This window comes from Trachypithecus francoisi, unplaced genomic scaffold (genome assembly GCF_009764315.1).
Source record: "Trachypithecus francoisi isolate TF-2019V2 unplaced genomic scaffold, Tfra_2.0 Lachesis_group5, whole genome shotgun sequence".
NCBI classification, from domain to species: Eukaryota; Metazoa; Chordata; class Mammalia; order Primates; family Cercopithecidae; genus Trachypithecus; species Trachypithecus francoisi.
The window spans coordinates 22,468,994-22,496,133 of NW_022681470.1; the positions used below are offsets into that span (position 1 = coordinate 22,468,994).

Consider the following 27,140-nt stretch of genomic DNA (forward strand, 5'->3'; position numbering starts at 1 on the left):
GCAGTAAAAATTTCAGACTCCTCCAGTACTAATTGAGTACCTACTACATGCCAGGTGCTCTGTGGGGACACTGGCCTAAAGCCCCCTAAAGCCTTTTGGCAGATCCTAAGCATTGGCTGGAGCCTTCAAGGTGTGTCATCTTCTCCTTTTTCTATTTCCTTGGCTTCTCTTCCTTTGTCTCCTCATTACCATATTCCCCTCTTCATCTCTGGCTTTCACCATGATGTCCTTTTCCTGCCCAGAGCTCCTAACCCTGAGCAAGGGGAGGGAAGCTCTGACCTGGAGAGTGGCTCCGGGGAGACAGGCCCCTGTAACACATCTGGAATACAGGGTCAGAGTTGAGGCTTCTTGTTTTGTTGTTGGTGGTGTTGAATTTTTTCCCTAGGATATAGATCCTGAAGAGGCTTCTTGTTTTAATCACCTTGCATTCACCTTGTTAGTGTGAAGGGAATCCCCACCCTAGGTCATGGGATGGCAGAACAGATGACACCTGGCACTGAACAGATGAGATAGACAGTTTATTAGTCACATATGCTCACTGCCCAGGAGAGGAAGATACCATATGCTCCACAGGACCACCCGGGAGTTGCACTAGGGAACAAGCAGGGGATTTGTAGTATGGAGAGGGTGGGGTGCTTCTCAGTTCCCACAGGAGGAGGTGATTGGCTTGTTTGAAAAACTCCACAGACTGCCAGGGAACTGAAAACTGCTACTCAGGGGTAAGCAGAAACTGTGCCTGGTCCCTTTGAAAAGGCGAGTTGTTTGACTAGAAGATGTTAGCTGCAGGAGTGGAGTAGAGAGGAGACCTTGCAGTTAGGTCATTTGAAGCCTTCCCAGTTGCACTAGATATTAAGGCAGCACGTAATATTAGGCCTTACCAAGCTATCTTACCTTCACCAAGCTATCTTTATTTTTTAATAAATTTGTATTTTGGAATTATTATTATTATTATTATTTTTTTTTTTTTTTTGAGGCGGAGTCTCGCTCTGTCGCCCAGACTGGAGTGCAGTGGCGCAACCTCGCTCACTGCAAGCTCCGCCTCCCGGGTTCACGCCATTCTCCTGCCTCAGCCTCCCGAGTAGCTGGGACTACAGGCGCCCGCCACCTCGCCCGGCTAGTTTTTTTTTTTGTATTTTTAGTAGAGACGGGGTTTCCCATGTTAGCCAGGATGGTCTCGATCTCCTGACCTCGTGATCCGCCCGTCTCGGCCTCCCAAAGTGCTGGATTACAGGCTTGAGCACCGCGCCCGGCCGGAATTATTTTTAACTTACAAAAAATTACAAATATAGTTCAGAAAGTTCATGTATATACTTTGCTCAATTTCCCCTAATGCTAACATCTTATATAACCATGGCACCTTTATCACAACTGGAAATTAGCATTGATATAATACTACTATCAAACTACCAACATTATTTGGATTTTACATGTTTTCCCACTGATGTTCTTTCGCTCTTCCAGGAATTGCCTAGGGTACCACATTGCATTTAGTCATCTTGTTTCCTTAGATTCTGCTGGTCTGGGATGGTCTTTAAGTCTTTGTTTTTTATGACCTTGATACTTTTGAGGAGTACTGGTCAGATATTTTGTAGAATATCTCCCAATGTGAGTCTGTTGGATGGATTTGCATACTTAGACTGAGGTTATGGATTTTTAAAGATAATACCACAGAGGTGCGATGCTTCTCGTCATCATAGCAGGGGTGTATGACATCACTAGTGATGTTAATCCCATTGCTTGTTTAAGATGATGTCTGCCAGAGTCCTCCATAAAGCTACTATTTGTCCCTTTTGGTATTTTACTCTTTGAAAATGAATCACTAAGTCCAGCCTACACTCAGGGGAAGAGGATTTAAGCTTCACTTTCTGAAGGAGGAATGGTCTACATATATTATTGAAAACTCTTCTATAAAAAGGAGTTGTCCCTTCCTCTCTTGTTTATTTATTTATCATTTATTTATTATTCAATCACTTATTTAAGTCTGCATGGACTAGTGAATGTATAACATATATATATTGTTGTTATAATACAAGTCTTTATTTATACTTTATAATACAATCATTTATTTTATTGCTTAAATTCTTCCAGTTCTGGGTGGGAATGTAAATTAGTACAACTACTATAGAATACAGTATGGAGATTCCTTGAAGAACTAAAAGTAGAACTACCATTCAATTAAGAAATCCTGCTATTGGGTATCAACCCAAAGGAAAATAAGTCATTATGTGAAAAAGACACATACATGTGCATGTTTAAAGCAGCACAATTCATGATTGCAAAGATATGGAACCAACGTAAGTATCCATCAACCAATGAATGAATAAAGAATATGTGGTATGTATACACCATGGAATACTACTCAGCCATAAAAAGGAATGAAGTAATGTCTTTTGCAGCAACTACTCTAAGTGAAGTAACTCAAGAATGAAAAACCAAATTTCGTATGTCCTCACTTACAAGTGGGAGCTAAGCTATGAGGATGCAAAGGCCTAAGAATTATATAACGGATTTTGGGGACTTGTGGGGGAAGGTTGAGAGGGGGTGAGGAACAGTGTACACACTGCTTGGGTGATGAGTGCACTGACATCTAAGAAATCACCACTAAAGAACTTATCTATGAACTAAAAACCACCTGTACCCCTAAAACTACTGAAATAACATTAATTTTTTTAATTCTTCCAGCTCTGGCCTTTGGTAATTCCTCCAGGTTGGCTTCTGTGTCCTTATGATGTACCTTAATTTTTTGTTTCCTTAGAACTTCTTTGCTTCCCTTAGGGGTTCTAAAACTATAAGATGCTCCAGGTTTATCTTGTATTTTTTTCCTGCTCCCCCTAGAATCTGCCATTTCTCCAAAGGACCCTAAATTTCTTTTATCAGAGAACAATAATTAGAAACCAAAATCTGGCTTCTAGGCATGCTCATTGCTACTGGGGTATCCTGCATTTAGGACCTCTCAGCAGACAGAGGTAGGAAATATATTCATGTGTACTAACCTACATATACACATATCCTTTTGTTTGTTTGTTTGCTTGTTTGTTTGTTTGAGATGGTGTCTTGCTCTGTCGCCAGGCTGGAGTACAGTGGTGCAATCTCGGCTCACTGCAACCTCCACCTCCTGGATTCAAGCGATTCTCCTGCCTCAGCCTCCCAAGTAGCTGGGACTACAGGCATCTGCCACCATGCCTGGCTATTTTTTGTATTTTTAGTAGAGACAAGGTTTCTCCATGTTGGCCAGGATGGTCTCAATCTCCTGACCTCATGATCCGCCCGCCTCAGCCATCCCAAAGTGCTGGGATTACAGGCATAAGCCACCATGCCCAGCCCATATACACATATCTATATGTCCTATTTCTATCTGCCTACATACACTAAAATCAGTATGAGTTTATACTGATACCTCTGACTCTGATTCAGCAGCACAGGATTGAGTCTAGCTTTCCCATCTTGTTTATTTGTAACTTGTTACCAGTCTACCATTTCTGTTTGCCTTTATTCTCCTTAATCTTCTACTAGTGTTCATTTTAACTTGATTTCAACTGTGAAAATCCTTTAGGGTTGGGCAGAGTTTCTTAAACTTGAGTGAACATCAGAACCCCCAGAGGGCTGGTTAAAATGAGGATTGCTGGGCCCAACCTCAGAACTTCGGATTCAATAGGTCTAGACTGGAGCCAAGTAATTTGCATTTCTAATATGTTTCCAGGTGATGCTGCTGGTCTGGAGACCTCACTTGGAGAACCTCTGATCTACAGAAACTCTGGACTGAGGCAAACCCCTCCTCAGTACTCTCATAGTCTTTTGTACATATTTCCAATATCTCAGTCTATAAGAATGATCCGGTTGCATTTCTACTCCCCAGTAGACTATGAGCTCCTTGCAGGCCAGGATTGTGACTTTCTCATTTCTAGTGCCTGAACTTGGCAAAATGTATGGTACACAGTAGGTTCATATTAAATATTTGTTGAATGAATAAGTACAAGTTTCACATGTGCCCCATCTTTATTTCTTATTTCTGCTAAGTGGAAAGGAGTGCAGGAAAGGTCAGAGATGAAAAACTGAGATCCATTAGATCTCCTTATTGCCCTCCTCTTCCTCTGATGGCAGGGAAAGGAGAGAAAGAGAGCAAGCAAGATTAGGATGGGGTCAGAGCCCACTGCCCACATCTGTTTAAGAAAGCTTGAAGGCATTAACTTCAATGAAACTTCAGGGACTTTAATACCAGAGAAGGTATCTAAGAGCATATTTCTAACTTTGAAGCCACAAGAAGGAAATAAATATATATACATATATATATATATATATATATTTATATATATATATATATTTATATATTTATATATATACATATATATATTTATATATTTATATATTTATATATATATACACATATATATGTATTTATATATTTATATATATGTGTGTGTTAAGGTTCATATGGATGATTTTTATTACATATCAGAATTAACCTATTCTTTCCATGGAAATGAAAGTGAGAGTCAATGGGTAACTATATTATATACCAATTTATTTTTGTCACAATTTTTAAAATTTTATATTTTTTAAATTATACTAAGTCCTGGAATACACGTGCAGAACGTGCAGGTTTGTTATATAGGTATACAGGCGCCACGGTGGTTTGCTGCACCCATCAACTCATCAGCTACATTAGGTATTTCTCCTAATACCATCCCTCCCCTAGCCCCCCACCCCCCAACAGGCCCCAGTGTGTGTTGTTCCCCTCCCTGTGTCCATGTGTCCTCATTGTTCAACTCCCACTTAGGAGTGAGAACATGTGATGTTTGGTTTTCTGTTCCTGTGTTAGTTTGCTGAGAGTGATGGTTTCCAGCTTCATCCATGTCCCTGCAAAGGACGTGCACTCATCCTTTTTATGACTGCATAGTATTAAATGGTGTACATGTGCCACAACAAATAAACATGATAAAATCATATCTAGTTGATATGGTGGTACATTTTACCTAAGCATTTATGTCTATAAAATGACTTTATGTGATTATCTGCTTTACATTTTAGTATCAAAAGAAGTTATATATATATTTTAAAATAAGCTATACCTATGGCTAAGCCTAGTGTCTGAAATGGTATCACCAGAGTAACTGGTAACACCTGTACGAGTGGCACACTGTGACTCCAGGTTTACATACCTCAGGGGACTCCTCAAGTTTCTTTAAAGCTAACTACAAGCCTATACCTCTCGGAGAATAATATTTTTCTTAAAAGTTTCATTGCTTTCTTCAAAAAGTGTTTGAGCATGACTATGTGTAAAGCATTGGCCATGGAGGATACAGTATGATCCCTGTTCATAAGAAGCTAACATTCTAGATATTAGATAATACTCTAGATTCAACAAGGAAAGTGATCACACCTTAAGAAAGAAATGCAGGCCAGTGCAATAGTGCACACCTGTAATTCCAGCACTTTGGGAGGCCATGGCGGGTGGATTGCTTGAGTCCTGGAGTTTGAGACCAGCCTGGGCAACATGGTGAAAAGCTGTTCCTACTAAAAATACAAAAAGTTAGCCAGGTGTGGTGGCACAATCCTGTAATCCTAGCTACTCAGGAGCCTGAGGCAGGAGAATCACTTGAACTGGGAAGGCAGAGGTTGCAGTGAGTTGGGATCCCTCCAACTGCATTCCAGCCTGGGCAACAGAGTGAGAAGAAAGAAAGGAAAAGAAGGAAGGAAGAAGAAAGGAAGGAAGGAAGGAAGGAAGGAGGGAGGGAGGGAGGGAGGGAGGAAGAAAGAGAGAAAGGAGAGAAAGAGAGAGAGAGGGGGAGGAAGGAAGGAAAGAAGAAAGGAAGGAATAGAGAGAGGAGGGAGGGAGGGAGGGAAGGAGGAAAGAAGGAAGGAAGGAAGGAAGGAAGGAAGGAAGGAAGGAAAAAAAGAAGAAAGAGACAATACTCCGAGTATATGAAAGAGGACTATGATGTAACCGTTACTTTGATAAATATCAATGTTAGGAGAGGTCCGACATTGACTGACAAAGACCTAATGTCTCCAGATACCTGTGTTAAGTCCTAAGAAGAACAGGGAGGGGAAGTAAGGGAGGGGAAAGGAAGTGACTTGGGGAATGAGCAATAAAAGAGAGAAGAGAGTTTGGACCCAAGATGCCCCTGGCTATGGATATTTCTTGTGTTCCAAACAGCTGGCTGTGTGTTTGGAGTTCTGGATGACTCACCATGTAGGAGGAGTGCTGGTGGAAGAAAGGAGAAAACCGCAGAGGAGGGAAACCCCATTCAGCATCCTTGGGGTGTGGCTGTGGCACTCTGTCTCAAGGTCCCACACAGGCCAGCTAACAGCTTGGGCTTCATTGCTTGGAAGCCATTTAGGGATGATTTTAAGAATCTTTCAGAAACCCAGGGGCTCACCCACAAGGAAAGGGACTTTATTCAGTTTCCTTGCTTATAAACCTAAGCAACCATGGGTGAAGAATCCCTGCAAAGAAAGAAGAAATATATACTTGTCAAAAGGGAGATGTTCGCTTGAGTCTTCCTACCAGGAAAAGAAGAGGAAGTGGGGGGAAGGAAGAAGACTAGCCTTGAGCATAGAATTTCATACATTACAAACAGGGCCGCACTGTAAAACCCACACAGCCCTGTGATTTAAGCTCCTCCTGTAGTCTGTGAGTTCCTGGGTTTTATGGACTGAATTGCGTCCCCCTGCCTAAATTCCCATATTGAATCTTAACCCCCAGTACCTTGGAATGTGATTATAGAGATAGGGCCTTTAAAGAGGTGATGAAGCTCAAATGAGGCTGTTGGGATGGGCCCTAATCCAATGTGACTGGTGTCCTTATAAAAAGAAGAGATGAGAACACACAAAGAGGCACCAGGAACAAGAGTGCACAGAGAGGGGACCCCATGCAGAGGCAGCAAGAGGGCTGCCATCTGTAAGCCAAGCAGAGAGGTCACAGAGGAAACCAACTCTGCTGGCACCTCGAGTTTGACTTCCAGCCTCCAGAACTGTGAGGAAATTGATTTCTCTTGTTTAAGGTGCCCATTGTGATACTTTATTATGGCAACCCTAGCAGACAAAACACTGGGGAAAGAGCCCCATATAATTTGAATGTGGTGTCCTGAGAGGGCCTCAGCACATGCCAGCCAAATCACTGCTGTTTCATTCCTACATCACAACCTGACCTCAGACCATTACTACAAGACACTAACATTTGAGTTTTCCCACCTGCCAGACACTATATTAGGCTGCTTTCTCACACATTACCTCATTTAATTGTTAATGCAAACCTGAGGCTCAAAAGAGGTTAAGTAGTTTCCCCAAGTGTATTAATCCATTCTCACAGTGCTATAAAGAACTATTTGAGATTGGGTATAAAGAAAAGAGGTTTAATTGATTCACAGTTCTGTAGGCTGTACAGGAAATGTGGCTGGGAAGCCTCAGGAAACTTAATCATGGTGGTAAGCGAACAAGAAGCAAGCATGTCTTACCATGGCAGAGCAGGAAAGAGAGAAAAAGGGGAGGTGCTACACACTTTCAAACAACCAGATCTTGTAAGAACTCAATCCCAGCACTTTGGGAGGCTGAGGTGGGCGGATCACAAACTCAAGAGATCAAGACCATCCTGGCCAAGATGGTGAAACCCCATTTCTACTAAAAATACAAAAAAATTAGCTGGGCGTGGTGGCATGCTCATGTAGTCTCAGCTACTCGGGAGGCTGAGGCAGGAGAATTGCTTGAACCCGGGAGGTAGAGGTTGCAGTGAGCTGAGATCAAGCCACTGCACCCCAGCCTGGCGACAGAGCGAAACTCTATCTCAAAAAAAAAAAAAAAAAAAGAACGAAAGAAAAAAGAACTCTATCACAAGACAGCACTAGGGGGATGGTGCTAAACCATTAGAAGCCACCCCCATGATCCAATCACCTCCCACCAGGCCAATTCAACATGAGATTTGTGTGGGGACAAACAGCCAAACCATGTCACCAAGATCACCAAGGTAGAGCATGCAAGACCAGGGGTAGAAGCCCAGGCCCTCTGGTTCCAGGTCTGTGGTTCCTCCACCACACCAGGCCAGGGGTCTCCATGGGAGTTGTTAAAGACCAGAGATGTTAAGGACCACATGCCAATCTCACTTTTGAAACTCAGCTCAGTCCTCTCAGCAACATAGTCACTGGGGTTTATCAGTCCTGTGACATAGAGAGGAAAAATATGCATTAAGTCCTAATTCTATCTTTACTGGACTTTTCAAGTCCAATTCTTAACTGACCACCAACACTACTTAGTAGCTAGTTATGAGGCATATATAACTCCAAAGATATTATTAAGGAATCACTTAAGAAAGTATTATTGCTTTCTGGATAATAGGCCACTTTGTTCTATTCAGCTCAGTTTGCTGAGGACAACTCTATCTGGAGCTCCTTGTCAATATCTATTTTTAATGGGATATATTTATAATTGGATGTATTTATAACCTCCTTTTCATGGGCACTTGTTTTCTTTCCAGAATCACACAGGCATTTTAATAGATTGGCTATGGCAGTAGAGAAGTGACTAGAAACAGTTTGGGCCTGATTGTCTGTGAAACCTGAGAATCCTCACTCCTCCAATGCTGGTGCCTGCGACACTTTGGGAAGACAGCAACTTCACCACTGCGCGCTGGTTCTGATTTCTATAAAAGACATACATCTTTCCTGGAAGGGACAGAGGACATCAGGGTGATGAAAAGTTTTAGTACATACTGAGAGGAAACTTCAGTGGAAATTCCTATGATTTAATTCAGTTTGGCAAACATTTATTGTCCATCTATTGCATGCTAAGCACAGATTCATTGACTGAGGTATGTTAATTTTAGCAAAATTATTGAACATAAGCATCAGAGCTGGAAGAAATCTTAAGAGATCATGTAGTCTGATACTGTCACTTTAGAGATGAAGAGCATGAAGTCCAGACAGGGGAAGTGGCTTGTCCAAGGTCAAACCATTGGTTCCTGGCAGGCAAGGAGCAAGAATCTTTCTGAATCCTAGCCCAGCGGTTCCAATATACCCTGCAGCAGTCAGACCCTTATCAGAGTATCATGTCCAACTTAGTTCACCACATTGTGAAAACCATGCACACATCTGGAAGAGATCCATAAAAAAATAACCAAAATTGCCACAGGATGGAAAATAGATTTTTTAATTAAGTAGCAAAGATTCCAGCTGGATATGAGGAAGCACTTTTTGGCTACCAGGGTTATGAAATATCAAATGAGCAAATCAAAGCACATCCAGAAATTTTCAAAGGACAAAAGATAAGCATCTATTTTTGATTGTTGGAGGGTCACCTGCCCCCAGACAGGGCACTGGAACAAATAATCTCTCAATTTTACCCAGCTCTATTAGAATTCATTTATGATTCTATGTGTCTTCTATAAGGTTTTTGCCAAACTGCTGTTACTGCATCATCAATCTTATCATTTGTTGAAATTTCCTCTTAAAACCATTTCTTTGCCATCTTGTTTTTTTTGTTGTTGTTGTTGTTTTTGTTTGTTTTGTTTCTTTCTATTTTTTTACTTATTTCAAAACGCCTTTGCAATGGGCTGAAGCAGAATCTGGGATGTCTGAATTGTAAGATTTGGGGATTTAAAAAAAAAATTTCCAGAAGTGACTTGCTAAGAGATTAGATCCCTGACAGTAACCACAGGTCTAGGCCAGCAAAAGGTCAAGTCCAGAGTGAAGTTGGCTGACAGATACCATAGATCTAGACAGGCAGGGGCCTGGAGATCAAAGCAGCACTATGAGCCACAGCAGAACTCTGACCTTAGAGCAGAATGGCCATTTGCTTTCAATACTTTTTACGTAATCTCCTAAATATAGGTCACTTGAAGTTTAAGAGGCACATCAGAAGCAGAATGGTATCAGAGGCTTGACAACCGTAGGGTTAGAGATGCTAGGACTACCTTGCAATAGGTCATTGCTGTTCATCTCCCCTTGCCTGCGAGGCCACATTAACACCCCCAAAGTTGCCCTGAGTACATCCAGAAAGAAAGTTTGAAGCATTTAAGGGGCATCCAACACAATAATGAGATATCCTTCTACATATCGGAAACGAGATAATGCTAAACCCCCCACGTTATAAAGGGATCGGTCTCTACTCCTTTCTAATGTCTTTGAAGATATCTCTTTAAAAGGCTACTCTGCAGTGCCCCTAAATAATTGCCAGCAACACCTCCATCCCTCACTCAGACCCTCTTCAGTCCCTCTTTCCTACTCCTTCTGGGACCCATCTCAGTCTCTGTGTCTCACTGAGGTTGAACAACAACCAAATACGTATTACTAGAGAATCGGTCTCCCAAGGTATTGTTTCTCCCTCACAAAAACTAGAATAGGCCAACTAGCCTGCCCTTTGAACCCGTAACTATTGTTCTGTTGAGAATGAATCTTCATAGCTGTCAAATGTCAGAGTGACAGACCCTCACATCTCTGCTAAAGGTCACTTGCTAAAAGTCAAGGCTGAAAGGATGTACATCTTGACAGAGCAAAGAGGAGCATATTAACCTCTTAGGCTTCCATATGTTCTTGGACATTTGCCTCCTCCTGGGCTTTCGTTTAACTTTCTGTGTTCAAAGATTTTTGCAAAAGTACCGGATGTTAGAAAAGCAAATCAAACCTACCAAAAATCCCCAGATGCTAAATCCATTTGTTTCAAGGCTCCCCCAAAAGCTGTTGGGGAACTCACATGAAAACAGGTTCCTGTTCCAAGGAGTTGTGAGGTTTAATTCATTTCATCGGACTCAAGGCTCATCCTGAAACCCCACATCCTGTTGATGTCACTTACTTTTGTGCCAGAAGAGAGAAGATAGTTTAGACTTGATGAATTTTCCTTCCCTCGCAGCCTGTGCTGTGCTGAGTTTCTGCTTATGTTCACACCAGAAAAAATGTTAAGAAAAAAGCCACTAGATTTTCCCTCATTCCTCCCCCACTATACCCCAGCAAAAATTCTTTCTATATGAAGAATGTGTGTACAAGCATACACATGTATGTTTACACACACACATGCACAACTCACAAATACTTGGCAGATACTCAAATCCTTCTCTTTAAAAGCAATTGAGCCACCTTCAAGAGGCTCCAGAAAGCTGACTCCACAACCACCAGGTAAAACATGTTACTATTTACCTCTACATGTTTTCCTGAATCTCCATGAAACCAGTCTCCTTGAGGGCAGGGATTCTGTCTTTATTTTGAGATTCCTAACACCTGGCCCTATGTCTATACAATGATAGTCACCCAATAAATTGTTTTTTGAATGAATGGAAATCTTTTCTTTATTCTGGAGACCATCCCTAGCTACTTTCCTAAATATCTTCAGGAGCATCTTTACCTCCATGGTGCCCAAGTCACACCTCTATATCTAGGAAAATGAAAACAGAAATTTCTAACATTAGGATGTTGTGTGGCTAGTTAGTATCAAAGCCAAATTCTTATCTAGCACTGTTATGCCATATCTCCAGTTTGAGTGTGCCATCTCTTTCCTGCAAGGACCTAGACTCATACATTCACCTGGGGCTCCTTCTAGCTGACCCAAAGTAAATAAACAAAAAAGTTTCCAGGAGGTGTTTTCAGTTACATCTGCCTTGCATATAGTAACTGTTCAATAAATATTAGATTAAATCATAAAGTTATATTGTCAATAACCTCTATCACCTCCAACTATAGGTAAATAAATTATTTTTTCTGAATTTTAAAAGTTTGGGTTGGAACATGAGAGATTTTAAGAAATAAGAATCTTATTTTAAGTTGACAAGTCATTTCTTATTAGATCCATGGTTCTCAACGTTAGCTGCATAATAAAAAAGTATTATGCCTGAGGTACTTTTATAGTAGTAATCTCTCAGCCCATCCCCCCAAATTCTGATTTAATTAGTCTGAAGTGGATTCCAGGCACTGGCAATTTTTTTATAGTTCCCCAGGTGATTCTAAAGGGCATCTAGGGTTGCAAATCACCGTTCTTGGCAGAACCCAGCTTCTCCTTCCCAGGGGTGATAAATCTCTGCTTAGCCATAATGAGGTTGCAAGGTGAAGAGAAGAGTGTATGGATTATTGGGAGGAAAGATACCCAAAGAAGTCTTTTAAAAATATTTCCCTCTTAAACATACATTTGCTGAATATGTAAAATGAAATAAAAATGCTAGAGCAATAAGGTCACAGCAAAAAGTTCCCAGCTCAGAGCCCTGTTTTATAGTCAGGTGCAATGGTTCTCAACCAAGCTGCCTGTGAGACTCAGCTGAGGAACATTTGAAAATATTAGGGCTCTGGGCCCACTCCAGACCAATTCTATCAGAATCTCTGGGGTGGGGCCAAGGCATCAGTGTATTTTTTTTAAATCCCCAGGTGTCTAATGTGGTCAAGGTTGAGGACCATTAGTCTGGATAAGGCAATTTTTCTAAATATCTTGAAATTTGGATCATAGATTTTTCCATTTTTTAACACAAGAAGACATTTTAATTTTTATACATGGACCTGAACGCCATGAAGTTTTGTCTATAAAATGTGATTAAATGGTATTTTTGGTAAGCCTGGCTATGAACTTTAGTTGGAATGTGGCAAACAGAGTGAGTTGGACAAAAAATAGTAAGTTTCCATGGATGGTTGCGGACATGCAATGTAGACATTTAGTTGATAACCAAATATCTTGTAGGGTAATGCTGGCACATGCCTGGATGTGCCCTTCACCCAAAATGATGGCTCTCTTGGACGCATGGCTCCCACATGAAGTGAGTTCTGTAAAAAAAAAAAATGTTTCTCTGGTAGAAACGTATCACCAGCTAAAGATCATAGAGAGGGTCGGGTGTAGTGGCTCATGCCTGTAATCCCAGCACTTTGGGAGGCTGAGGCAGGTGGATCGCTTGAGGTCAGGAGTTCAAGATCAATCTGGCCAACATGGTGAAATCCTGTCTCTACTAAAAATACAAAAATTAGCTGAGCATGGTGGTACACGTCTGTAATCCTGGCTACTCGGGAGGCTGAGGCAAGAGAATCACTTGGTCCCGGGAGTTGGAGTTTGCAGTGAGCTGAGATCACACCACTGCACTCCAGCCTGGGTGACAGAGTGAGACTCCATCTCAAAAAAAAAGTAGAGAGTATTTCCCACTTTCCCACAAAGTGAATCAAAGTGATGTGCAAGGTTTCCGGAAGCAAAACAGAATTCAAGCATGCTAGGCCAACAATGGAGAAGCAGCAAAGGAGCCAGTGTTTGACGCAGAGGCCCAAGCATAATAAACATGTAGACTGGTCTGAAGATCATGCAGAAAGCATCAGTGTATTGGCCACTGAATCACTGTTTTCCTTAAAATGAATTCCATTTCTTAAAATTACTTTGTAAATTAACATTTATACTTTTAATTTACGGCAAAACCACAATAAAGAGAAGCAACTTAGTGTGACATAAGAGCACTAATTAAGAGTCAGGTTTTGACACTAGCTACGTGACTTGGGCAACATATTTTATCTCAATATCTGAGATTCTATTTCTTCATATGTAAAATGAGTCTAGTTTGATTCTTCTCAACCTTGGCTGATCAGCAGAATCCCTAAGGAGGTGTTAAAACATACCACTTTCTGGGTATCTCTCCCAGATAGTATGATTTAATTGGTCTGGAATGGGGCCCAGGCATCAGTATTTCTAAAATATTTCCAAGTGAATCCAACGTGGGCACAAGCTGAGAAGCACTGCACTGGATGAGCTCGATGCTCCTTTCAGCTCTCATCTTCCTTTGGGCTTAGGAGTCTTGGCTTTTGGGAGTGTCTTAGCCATTAGAAGACTTAGTAACCAATGATGGATACATCCCACAACACTCAAGGCTAGTACTTTGCCTCTTAAGAGAGTCACCATTTCCTTTTTTAAAAAATGACCATACATATCAATCAAGCTAAAAAATCTAAAGCAGCTTTAAAAATAGGTTTCTAAATAGGCTGTGCCTCTGACATTTTGTACTGTCCTGAGAAGATATTCAAGAGCCCTTCCCATAGTGTCAGCAAAAGCTTTCTTGATTCCACTTCCACCCTTCCCAATGTCTTTCCGGCATTTAGGCCTCGGGCCTGCATTTGCTTCACAGTTGGACTCGAAGTGCTGATTCCTATTTCAGTTTGAATTGGCTGCCAGGTCTCCCAGCCCAAGTTCAGTTTCCCATGGGTTGGCTCGACCATCAGTGTAAAACAGCAAGATAACATCCCAGAGCTGGAGCTCCTCCAGCCATGTTATGTCAGGAGAACTGATTCCATGTTGGCCTCACAGGGTCACTGTGTTCTCACAGCCAGGAAGCCATGCTGGAAGCACATGGATGGATGGCTCCAGCATTTCATTTCAACGCCATCCAGTCTCTCATTCCAGCTGTTGAGAACAAACCAAAGGGAGAAACAAACAAACAAAAAAAGCCCAAAGAAGCACCAGTTCAAGGCCAGTTTCAGAAATCAAGTGTTTAAATAAAAGTTATGATCCAGACTGAAATTCTGGGCTCTGATAAATTACAAAATTAAAACCAGAATAAAGGTAGGTAGCTCTAAACACTCTGGTCAGTACATTTCCAAGTTGATAGACTGAACAGTCCAGTTAATTGCTTCCACCTGCACTTCCTTTTGGCTATGGAGACAGTTTCTCTATATTAAAACTTAGGAACAATTGCTTTCCCACCTGAAGGTTAAAATGACAATGTAAAACTATATCTGGCAAAAAGTTTGGTCTTTGGATCAAAGGATTAGATTGGTTTTAGTCAGGTAAATTTAATAGCCTAGAGAAAACTATTTTCAAATTGCTACAATCTTTGTAAACCCAAGATTTTCTCAGTATATGAAAGAGTTAGCAGGGCCACCCAAGTTTTTATAGGGAGTTGGCCTGGAGTTTCTGCTTACCCACATAATTCTCATTTTCAAGATTAAAAATCATAGTAATAAGAAGGTTTCTTGAGTTTTGTCATTATTCATCATTAAATTCGTCTAGATCCTTCATGCCAGAAGTAGAAACAAGATAGAAACAGAGTGCTTAGGAAAAGGTCAGGACAGATTTAAACATGGTCCACTCAACAGGTCAGCCTGTTGAGTTAACCTGCTCTTAGGCTACTATGCCAGCTGTCGTCCACCACATCCTTACCCTACTCCCACTCATCACCATGCTCAAGGAAAATGTCCAAAGGAAATCTCCAACCCTACAGAATAGTGAACGAGTACCCAGTTACCTTTAGGATTAACCTACCCTGATAACACAGAATGCGGAATTCCCCTAGAAATACTGAGGCCAAGAATAGGCACCAGATCTCATTTGAGGAACACAGGCTGATGATTTTCCAAACTATTCGAGTGTTGGATGCCCACAGACACTGCACTATCTGCACCATAAGGCTGTATAGCTCACTAGTGAAGAACACAGGACTTATAAGACTAATCTTGGTTCCATTCCCAAGTTCTATATTCACTTGCAGGGAGATCTTAGACAAGTTACACAAATTCTTGAGCCTCAGTTTCTTCCTCTGAAAATGGAATATGGGGATTGAGGCAATGCACAGCTGAAAAATAAGAGGGTCTCAAGAAATTATAGTTATCTTTACTATCCTCTATAATTACCTAGAATGATGAAACTATAACTGAATCCATTATGGTAAGGATTCTCAGAGCCATATTTTGTGGATTGGCTTAAGTTTTCAGTGAGTGTTTTTGGCACTTTTAATTGTACACCAGAGCAGGGCATGTGGTACAAAGCACTGGCATTGGCAAAGGCTAACATGGATATTGCTTGGGAAATGAGTAGGAGGCATAGCTGACAATGGCTGTTAAGCCTGATTCATATTAACCAGGGCAAGGCCAAGGTGGCTCCATTAAACACCTTCACTAAGGATATTTTCCAAGGAAACACTTTTATAAGTTTCAGATACAAGCTAAAAGTGACATTGGGTTAAGGAAACATTTTAAACAGGTTTTCTTTCTTTGGAGATTGCTTTAGCAGTTAGATTGAATTTATGATTGGCACATCAGCTCTTTGTGTATGAGAGCAAGAGCCTCTAACATGTTAGAATTAAGAAAGGTTATTCTCAAGTATTTTAAAGTTTTTTTAAAACACTCTATTGGTGATATGTGTAAACCTCATAAGCTTTTGTTCCCTAGGCAGAACAAAGATGAATTCCAGTTCCTGACCAAATTAGCACTTACATTCATCATAAAATGGGGGTAGTAGTGTCACTTTCCTTAAAGGACTGAGCTGAGGCTTGTAAAGCATTTAGCAAAGCATTCAGCACAGTGTAAATGCTCACAGTCAAGGTTAACTGTTGTTGTCGTGGTTGTGGGTTTGTTGCTGCTGTTATTCCATCATTCAACAGACCTGTGCCAGACACAGTGAATTCCAAGAAGAATACACCAGTGGTCCAGTCCCTCAAGATGCACAAAACCTCCAGGGAGGTTGGATGTGCAAATGTGTTCTCATACAAAGCAGTAACTTCTTTAAGGTTTGAACAAAGCGCTGTAAGTACCCAGAGGGGAGCCAAGGATTACCTTCATAGAGGAGATCATCTTTTATACGGGAACAAGTGGGAATTTGCCTAGCAAGTGAAAGGGTTTGCAAGGCAGAGAAAATAGCACATGCAGAAGCTTGAGTTAATGAAAAGTCATAGTGAGCTTTGAGGAACAGTGGTGAGTCCTGGGTTTCTAAAGTAGAGGTCACCCGAGGAGTGCCAAGAGAAGTGCTGGAGAGTTGCTGGGAGCCAGAGTGTGAAAGATCTTACAGAGTAAGCCGAGGATTTGGCACTGATCCCACTAGCCACAGGCGTCAACAGATTTCATGGGGAAATAATGTGATTTGATTTATATTTTATTAAGATAAGTTTGGTGCCAACAGGGAAAGACAGAAACTGGAGTTTAAAAACACAGGAGGTGAGCCCTCCGGAGTGGAACAGCAGAAAGCCACTCACTGCTTGGTGGGGGGTAACAGCCCCATTCACTTCACCGAACCCTCTATGCAGTGGCTGTGCTCAGAGTTGTTGGCTGCCACTGGGGCCTCGTGGGTCCCTGCAGTCCATCTGAAGAGGAGAAGACCTGAGGGATGAGAAACAGGACTTTAGCTGGCTGCTCAATGCAGACACAATGCAAACACCTGCAGTGTTTCCAAACAATGCCAGAAATTAGTTCTTCTTTTCACCCGTAAGAAAAATCCTTCATCTGTCCCAGAAATCCCATTAAAGTGGACATGTTGATGGATAAGAACTGAAGATGGTACATGAGGACTCCTAGGTTATGTCCCCAACCTTCCATTCAAATTCCTCACCTTAATTCGTATATTTTGTTTCATCTTTGAAATATGCTTGGGGAATTATGTTTGGAAGATGAACTTCAGAAGAGGAGCCATATTAAGCATAAAAAACAGGATGACCAACTATCCTAGTTTGTCCAACACTGTTCTAGTTTTAGCACTGAAAGTCCACCATCCCAGAAAACTGAACCCCCCTGGTGTCCCCCACCATCATCTCAGGCAAACCAGGATGGCTGGTCACCCAAAAGGGCTATTATAAACACTGTACTATGAAAAAAGACTGTGATTCAGCATTTATGAAATTCTTAACTGATAGATATGACTTTTACTCGGGGAAAACTAGGTAATGATTTTTTCTCTATGTAATTTTAGGGTGCCATACATAAGAACTCAACTTTCTTCCTCTAATAAAGCTGACATGTTTACTTATAAAAGATAGGAAACAAGAAACTAATAACAATAATAATAGTGACGGTTAACATATTGGGCATGCACTATCTTCCAGGCACTGTTCTAAGTGCTTTACATAAATAAGTCATTAATCTTCGCAACAGCCTTATTATATTCATCCCCATTTTACAGATGAGCAAATGGAGGCACAGAGATCATATACATAATAAATGTACATGGTGGAATTTAGATTTGAACTCAGGCTGCCTAGGTCCAAAGTCCATACTTTCAAATATTTCCTATACACAATGTATAATAACTCATTTATTACGCCCCCACTATGTACCAATCATTTTACTGAGTGTGCATTCTATAAAGTACCTCATTTAACCCTCACAATAGTCTGTCTGGTACCAGATAGGTCATTCATTCATTTATTATTTGTTGAGCTTATGCTTAAGAATCATAATATTGTATTTTTGTAGGTGAAGGAGGATGGGGGTTTGGACCAAAATCGTAGCAGTGAAAATGGATAGGGGAGGTAAGATTCAAGAAAATTTTCTGAAGTAAAAACATCAGAATATAATGATTAGTTGAACACAAGGAATGAGGAAAAATAAATTGTTTAGGATAACCCTGGGATTTTGACCTGAGGGACTGGATGGGTGGTAGTCTACCAATCAAAATCAAAACTACAAGAAGATCTACCTTGAGAGGTGCTGAACGTTTGTGTACTCCTAAAATTCATATGCTGACATCCTAACCCCCAGTGTGATGGTATTAGAAGGTGCGGCCTTTGAAAGGTGATTAGATCAGGGGGCAGAGCCTTCATGAATGGAATTAGTGCCCTTATTTAAAAAAAAAAAAAAACCACCCGGGAGAGCATCTTTGCCCTTTCTGCCACATGAGGACACAGTGAGAAGACAGTCGTTTATACACCAGGAAGCAAGTCTCACCAAACACCAAATTTCCCAGCACTTTGATCTAAGACCTCCCAGCCTCCAGAAGAGTAAGAAATAAATTTCTATTGTTTATAAGCTATCCAGCCTATGATAATTTGTCATAGATGCTCAAAGGGACTAAGACAAGAGAGAAGTTAATGAGTTCATGTTGAAATGTATTAAGTTTCAGCTACTAAAGAGCATACCAGTTGATATGACCAGAAAGCCTGGAAACTTATAGCTGCAGTTCAGTAGCAATGGTTGGAAGCCAGTATCCTAGACTTGGTGATTAGGGTCACAGGTGTAAGGAAGATTGTCCAGAGAAGATGACAAATGATAAAGCCCTAGGGAATGTCAACATTTTAGGGAGAGCAAAGGAGAGCCTGCCAAGGAGGCTGGGAAAACTTGAGAAGAGGTGGGAGGAGAACCAGGAAACAAGTGGTTGCCTGGAAACCAAGGGAGGAGCAGGTGATGGTCAACAGGGCCAGTGCTGCAGAGAGGACAAACAGGAAGAGGGCTGAAGACAGATCATTACGACCAGGGTCTGATTTGGGATGGAGGGCACCAGATCAGAACATGACCAGATAGCAGCAAGTCATCCCACTCCTGACCTTAGCCCCCTGATATTCCCTCAGCCAGGAATAAAACCAACCCCAATGCTGAGGTTGGGTACTCCAGCTTCTGAGCCTGAAAGTTAAAGGAGCAGGGTGGAAGGCCAGGCAGAGAGGCCACTGCTGTTTACACATCCATTTCCAGGCGCTCCTTCAGGCTATAAGACCAGCTCTAAAAAGCCACAGAAACAAAACACAAAGCAAAAGCAAACATTTTAAAAACAAAACAACAAAACCAAAAATAAAAATAAAACCACACACACACACACACTTCCTTTTATAGCAGGAAAAAAAAGAAAAAATAATTCTACCCAATGAAATTTTCTGGACAGGTTTATAGCTGCCTGTTTATGGCTGCCTGACCTCCAACCCCAGGCTGGAGAATAACTGAGTTTTATTAAACATCAGCAAAATATGAATGAAGAGAGGGACAACCTTTCCAAGGGTCTCATTTCATTTCCAAGCCCAAATAGCTCACAGTTGACCTTGAAACTATGGAACATAATTTTCCCTTCAAGATGATAGAGAAAAGACAAAGTCGTGACAGGGTTCTGAATGGGAACCATTACGTTCATGTGAAGCAGCTCTGTTTTTAATACCCCCTCGGGAGAAAACATAGAAAGTTATGAGCTGAGCTAAGGAAAGATGCGTGAATGCAAATCTGACCCTCATTCAACTCTAGACAATTCAGCTGGAGAAAAAATCATGTTATTTGAAGTCAGATGTTTGACCTTCTTATGTGAATTGCCATTATTTATCTCCACTCCCTAAGTGGTATTGCCTGGGTCCATTCTTATGCTCTGAAGCCAGGCTCCACATCCAAATCTGTGTGATCATCCAAGCATTACGAGGTCTCCCCACTAGTCTACCACACTTCATTTTTCAAGTAGCAGGAGGATTGAGCAGAGCATTCCTGTGGGGAGAGACCCAAACAGGCCGCCCCCAAACTGCTTCCTTCAGGCTGATAAGCCCCCATCGTAAATTATACCACAACCGGAGGCTTCAGCCTCTTGCCATCAGCTTGCCTTTCTTTTGGAAAGATACCAGTTCTGTCCCCTGAAATAAATCCTTTATTTTCAGAGTCCTAGAGGATTCCAAGGATCAGGAAAAGGAGCAAGAGAAGCCCCTCAGTTCCAGGGCAAATCATCCCACGCTGCTGTTTCCAAGCCTCAAACTAACATCTCATTCTGGCTGCGCTCCCTTCTGGATCTCAGCAGCAGTTCTACCACAGGGTGATGTGGTATTTCCAGTCTTCCACTTCACCATCCCCCACACCCGCTTTCCAGCTGTTGTCAAAGCAACAGGATAATTCACTGGGAGATTCAATGAGGAGAGATGGTCAGGTGGGAGGGGTGGGATAGGAGGAAAACATACTGAGATAAGAAAAGCACTTGGTCCTCAGAGAACACATTTCTGGAATGCTGGGCTGCATCTCCATGGCACATGCTTTCACACTGACTCCTGGATCTAAGTCTGAGCTTTAGAATTCATTTTCTTTGGCCTCAAAAGGTTCTCAGACCTAGAGCAAGATAAAGAGAGGGAGATGCAAGGCTCTTGGGTTGATCTTCAGAACACCAGTTTGCACACTGTAGCCTACATGCCTGCATGGGTCCAAAGATACACATTGACTGGAAAGACCTTGACCTAGCCTGCTCCAGCTCTATCCTATCCTTCTAGTCAATGACCCTGCTAAAAGCAAGGAAAGTGGCTGCCTGAACCCTGAGGCTATTAAGGCCTAGACTGGAACCGTGAGCTCCTGAGCTTAAATCCCAGCCCTTTCCAATTCCAAACATTTTTCCCCAGATAAATCACTTTTTCTGGTCATGTCATCAACTACTTGTGCATTATTTAATAGATCAGCCATATGGATGAGTCAGTTTGGCTGTGGGGGCTGCCAAAAGTAAAACCCCAGTTGATTTGGTGGGTTTCTTAAAAATCTTATTGACAGCAATTTAATTCAGTCAAGCTGTATTTCAACCTGGGACAGTTTCAAACCTTGGAAGAAGGGAAATCACCATGTCAACTATCTCAACTGAAAACTGGGTTCTGAGGCTGTGCTGATGCGTGTGTCTATAGCAACTCTGGGGAAAATGGTCCATTTAAAAGTTGCAACAATGACCTCCAAACTTTGGGAGGGGTTATAACATCACATAGCCATTTGGTTCTGTACGGACTCTGTCCCCAAACATATAAATTAAAGTTGACCATGCCGGTGCCTGGGCACGCCATGGGGCCTGGTCAGAGGCAGGTGCCCAGCCTGGCCTGATCCCATGTACTCCCCACCCTCTGCACTCTGATGCTGAGTAGGTGCCAACCCCATCCCAGCCAGGATGATGGTGAAGTATTTCCTGGGCCAGAGTGTGCTCTGGAGGTCATGGGACCAAGTGTTTGCCACCTAATGACAGCGGTACACAAATCCCTACAGCAAACACAGTACACGAGGTGCTGACCCTTGAGCAGAAGCTCCTGCCCTGGCAACCTAACCAAGACCAGCAGATGCCCCGCTGAGCTGAGCAACTGTTTCCTGCCAGTGCCGCTCGCTCGGTGTCCATCCTGGAACACTCTACTGTGAAGCCACAGAATCAGACATGACCACCTCACCTGGAACATCAACCACATCTGGCTGTGGTTGTGGAGGAACCACGCACTTACTCTGACAGCAGTGCCTGGACCCAAATCCACTGGAAAGCCTGGGTCTCCTTTAGCTTATTTAACCATCTCCAGAGCTGTTCAGGAATTTGGTCTCGCCCAATTCAAAACCAACGTGATTAAGACTGGGAAGGGTTTTGAATACATCTTGGCCAAGCTGCACAGTATGGCCCCTTACAAAACACTTACTGAGACAGCTAAAGGAGCCAAGGACAAGGCAAAGGAGACAGCACTGGAAGCTACAGAGAAGGCCAAGGACCCAGCCAGCCAGGGATCCCCCAAACAGCAGCTGCAGTTAGTGTAGCCAGCCCATCATGCTGCAGCACCCCAGACAGCTCGGACAACTTTCTCTGCCCTCTCCCCATCGTATGTTATCATTAAAACTCAACTTCCAGCCCCCCAAAAGAAATTTTTAAAAATACTTGAAGTAAATTGTAAATGATTTTAATTTTGAGATGTCTCTGGGAATTTCATTATAACCTTGCATTCTCTTAGACACTTAGGGTTTCTCCCACAAAATTCAGCAAGGAATCAACTTTCTGCCCCTTAGGTCAGGAAATAGTCTTACCAATGCTAAGAAGGAGAGCAAAGTTTTTCCAAAGTTAAGGCTCCCTCTAGGACAACGTGTATGACGTGTTCAGATAAGGCTTTGAGCATTAGTTCTGGCCCTATCCCAGCAACTCCAGCCTATACCTGCTCCTCAGAGAGGGCTGCATTAGAAAGCTTCATGGGGTTCTCATGGAAAGAGGGTGGCTAGGGAGAGAAACTCCCCACCTTCTTCCATGACACCATGTCTGCCAATAATAACGGCGAAAATTTATTGAACTTTTACTATGTGCTAGGCACTATTCTAAGTGTACTCCCTAATCTAATCCTTATAAAAACTCTCTAAAGGTGGTACTATCATTATCTCTACTTTACAGGTGGGGAAACTGAGACACAAAGAAATCAAGCAACTTATCTAGAGTCATACAAGAAATAAGTAACAGTGCCAGGATTCTAGCAAAGGAAGTCTGACTGCAGGGTCCATCTCTTAACTGCTATATCCCAGCAGCTCTGAAACCAGAGCAGGAAGAAGCATCTGGAAGGCTTGGTAAAATACAGATTGCTGGGCCTTGCTCCCAGAGTTTCTGATTCAGTAGTCCTGGGTGGGACCTGAGGATTTATTTTTCTAGCACATTCCAGGGTGACGCTGATGATACTGGACCACACATTTGAGAATCACTGTCTATGCTATTCTATCTCTGGAGAAAATTATTGATAGAACTCCTTCTTCTTCCCCACACACTTCTCCACTCCAGATACAAAGCTCCATGAGAGATGAGTTATACTGAGTAATGTCACAAGATCAGCTAGCCAGTCTTTCAGGAGGGCTCAACTATTTCTCAGACATCATTGTGTCAAGACCCATGGGGCTTCCCAGGAGTAGAATCCCAGCCTTCTGGGTGGGGCCTCTCTGGGCCACTGACTGGAAATGCAGTCCATGGGAAATTAGGGTCCAGGCTGGCGCCTCTTCATTTTTCTATCTGAACTCACTCCTTTGTTGATAACACATTGTTTCTAAACATAAGAGTGTTATTAAGTAACAGCAAGGCCAAGAAAGGGGGATTGCTAGAGGCCAGGATTTCGAGACCACCATGGGCAACTGGGCAACAAGTTCCCATCTCTACAAAAAAAAAAAAAAAAATCAAAACATTAGCCAAGTGTGATGGCACACACCTGTGGTCCTAGCTACTCAGTAGCCTGAGGCGGGAGGAACGCTTGAGCCCACGAGGTTGAGACTGCAGTGAGCCAAGATCAGCCACTGCACTCCAACCAATCTGGGCAACAGAGGGAGCCTCTGTCTCTAAAAAAATAAGACAATGCAAGAGTAAATCTCATTTGTTTGCTAAAACTTTCTTTTGGATGTTTTTAAAGTTATCATATCTCCCCAGGTTAATTGATTGATTATTGATTGAGACAGAGTTTCACCCTTGTTGCCCAGGCTAGAGTGCAGTGGTGTGTTCTCAACTCGCTGCAACCTCTGCCTCCCAGGTTCAAGCAATTCTCCTGCTTCAGCCTCCCGAGTAGCTGGAATTACAGGTGCTCGCCACCACACCTGGCTAATTTTTGTATTTTTAGTAGAGATGAGGTTGCACCATGTTGGCCAGGCTGGTATTGAACTCCTGACCTCAGTTGATCCACCCACCTTGGCCTCCCAAAGTGCTGGGATTACAGGCATTAGCCACCGTGCCCAGCCTCCCCAGGTTAGCTTATAAGCTCATTCATTTATTTATTCACTTCAGAGTCACTTCAGAAATATGTAGAACAACAAAATACACATATGTGGGTGGGGAAATCATAGTACAGACAAAACACAAACTGAGCAATTCTGTAAGATGAAGCCAGGATAAAGTTAGCACACGAAGATGCAAACCATAAGACAAAGTCAAAGAAGGAAAAACACCAGGTACGAAGATTTACAGTTTCTTAGAAGCTCTTTGACACATGGAGATCTAAAAAATATTTCTGTCATTAAAAGGCATACTGCATGATGTCGTCTACAATGTTCTCCACAGCATCCCCAAGTTAAATACAAAAAAAAAAAATGTTTCACAATACATTTATTAGAGTAGCCCTCAAAGCACACTCTAGGCTATAATATTCCACAAAATATAGACCCTTCAGGGAGCTACATGTCAAGGCAAATGCCTTACCTACAGTAGGTTGCAATAAATATTTGAGAAGTAAAAACACTTTCAGTACTTGGATCACTATTCATACTTCAAAGTATGTGTATGAAGCACTGCAACCACACTTCTGTCCAAATGCCTTGTAATTCTGGTACTTTTGCCACCAAACTTCCACCCAACTTACCTTGCTAACTTGAACTTCATTTCCTAGTGCTCAAAGACTATTAGTACATCCTCATAGTGAAAGCCATCATATCATCTCTTTTTTAAAAAGTCCAGTTTTTCTCAAAAGATGACTCTTAAAGGTGTATCATTAAGCACTCTCATCAAATCACCCATTCATTAGTTTTGGTCTGTGAAATCCTCTACTCTGACATTTTTCTGTACCATTTGTAGCGTAATGAAAACCACTTAAACCAAGTATCAGAGGCTGAGATTCTAATCCTGTCCGTATTCCTTGGTGGCTGTGTGGCTTAACTTCTCTCAGCCTTGTTTTTCTCATTTGTTAAATGAGAGAGAAGAAAACTCACCACCTAAAAACTCTCATTTAAGAAATGAATAAAAGACCAGAATAAACAAATGTTGACTCTTATAATTATGAATTAAAGTTACAAGAATGACCTTAACTACAAGAATGGTCATTGACTTGTTTTCCCCTAGAAGTACTAATGCATTACTGCTTCTAGGGGAAAATTACTACTATTTCCCCCCTAGAAGCAGTGATGCAATCATCAGCGTGTGTGATCCTTCACCTGAGGCTACTAGGGCAGTGGTGATGAAGACAGAGAGATTCCCACTGTGAAGCATACTGGATGAATAGGAGTACTTCATCACGGCTCAGCCAACATTGCTCAGATCCAGAGAATGAATTCAACAAGCCCGTCTATATCAGTCACTGCATCACGGGGATCTGGTGGACAGCAGGAACCAGCATCTAAAGAAAACAGGGCTGGAGAATAAAGAGACATAAGAACAAACGCAGTGAGTTGCAACAGGACAATAGGGGACAGGCTGAGGAAAATTCTGGAGTGGCAAGTCAATATCCACAACTGGACCTGTTTAGATGGACAGGAAGGGATCACACAGATACTCTCTCACCCAGCTCACCTTACCAGTCATGGCACATACTTGCAAGCCTGCCATGAAACTGGAAGAACTGGGAGGCCAGCCCAGTTTTCGAACTCAGACTCACCAAACTGGTGTCCTTCCTGAGGCTCTCAGCCTCAGAGTTAAAGAATTTGTTTCTAGCAGTGGTTAATGTGTGAAAGTTTGTAAATGTCTTATTTATATATGTGCTTTAATTACTTATATAAATTAGAACCGAGTTGAGTTTGTCTGAGTGATAACTCGTCTCCTACTGGTATTCCAATGGTTTCTTTGAATTAAACAGAAAGAGTGGGAAAACAGCCAGTAGTCTGGGAATTGCACAAATCTGAGGATTACCCATGGGTGTGACATGACATTAGGGAACTTAACCAGTTATAGAAGGAAATGGTTGGAAACCAGTGCTGGGGACAAGAAAACTGAGTAGCCTCATGGATATAACACAAGAGATGACATGGAATAGCTGTTGAAGTCCTGCTATGTATTTCAGAGAATCCGGGGAGGTACAAAGACCCCAGTGCTCTATGCTCACAATGGCAACAGAAGGAAGAATCAAGCTAATTACAGATGGTCCTGCATAGCCCTAGACTAATAATGATCCATCGATTCTGATCATAAATCTTTTTCTCCCTAAAAGAACTCTAATAATTTTATAGTCTGGCTTCACTCATTTGGAATTTTTCTAACAGTAATATTCAGATGCTAATTGCAGGAATAGAGAGGTACTTCAACCAATTCTTTTTTTAAGTGATTCATTTACAATTTATATATTAACAACTTGTGGTAGCCAGCCTCCAAGGTGCCTCCCAGTGATCCACCTTTCCTGGGTATTCATGCCCTAGTATAGTCCTTTCCTATATCCTACCAGCGTTGGTCTGTGTGACAAATAAAAGACAGCGTAAGTGATGATGTCTACCTTCCTACACTAGGTCATAAAAGATACTGCTGCTTTTACCTTGCCCTCTTGGACCACTTATTCTGAGAGAAGTTAGCTGCCATGTTGTGAGAAGCTGTCTATAAGCAGCCCTAGAGAGAGTTCCACCTGAAGAGGAATTGAGGCACCCATTTTTCAGCCTCGCAAGTGTACTATGTTGGAAGCAGATCCTGCAGTGCCAGTCAAGCTTGCAAATGACTGAGGCCTCGTGAGAGTTCCCTAGCCAGAAACTCTCAGCTAACCCACTTCCAGAAACCATGTATGATCATAAATATGTGTTGTTGTCTTCGGTCATTTAATTTGGGATAATTGTTATGGGCAATAGAAAGCCAATATATAACTCATGTGCTAATTACAAATTACTATTATCAGGCATTCAAACCAGAAACCTAAGGACAATTATTTTCTACAACTTAGGAAATATTTAATAAAAAGTTGTTGTGAATTCCCCATAAATAGCCCAAATAAATTTCAGGTTTTGTTGTATTTATGTGAATCTGCTCTGACTTTGACCAACCAGTTGGGATTAGAGTCTGTTCTCCATTGGGGGCCTACCAGAGACAAGTCATTGGGAAGTTAGTCTACTGACTATTTGGGTATA

General features: G+C 41.9%; 2 long non-coding RNA genes across 2 annotated transcripts in view; both read right to left on the minus strand.

Annotated features, from left to right (window-relative positions):
- Positions 1-497: 497 nt before the first annotated feature.
- Positions 498-5,463, minus strand: LOC117074543. The gene is made up of 2 exons (XR_004433611.1): positions 5,419-5,463; positions 498-780 (listed from the first exon to the last, which is right to left on the minus strand). It is a non-coding gene; the product is annotated as an uncharacterized LOC117074543 (long non-coding RNA).
- Positions 5,464-5,475: 12 nt separating this feature from the next.
- Positions 5,476-27,140, minus strand: part of LOC117074544 — a 63,923-nt gene continuing 42,258 nt past the window's right edge. The window contains exons 3-6 of the long non-coding RNA XR_004433612.1: positions 25,254-25,450; positions 16,901-17,024; positions 6,191-6,447; positions 5,476-5,514 (exon numbers count right to left, since the gene is read on the minus strand). This is a non-coding gene — a long non-coding RNA (uncharacterized LOC117074544). The remainder of the gene's footprint in view (positions 5,515-6,190; positions 6,448-16,900; positions 17,025-25,253; positions 25,451-27,140) is intronic.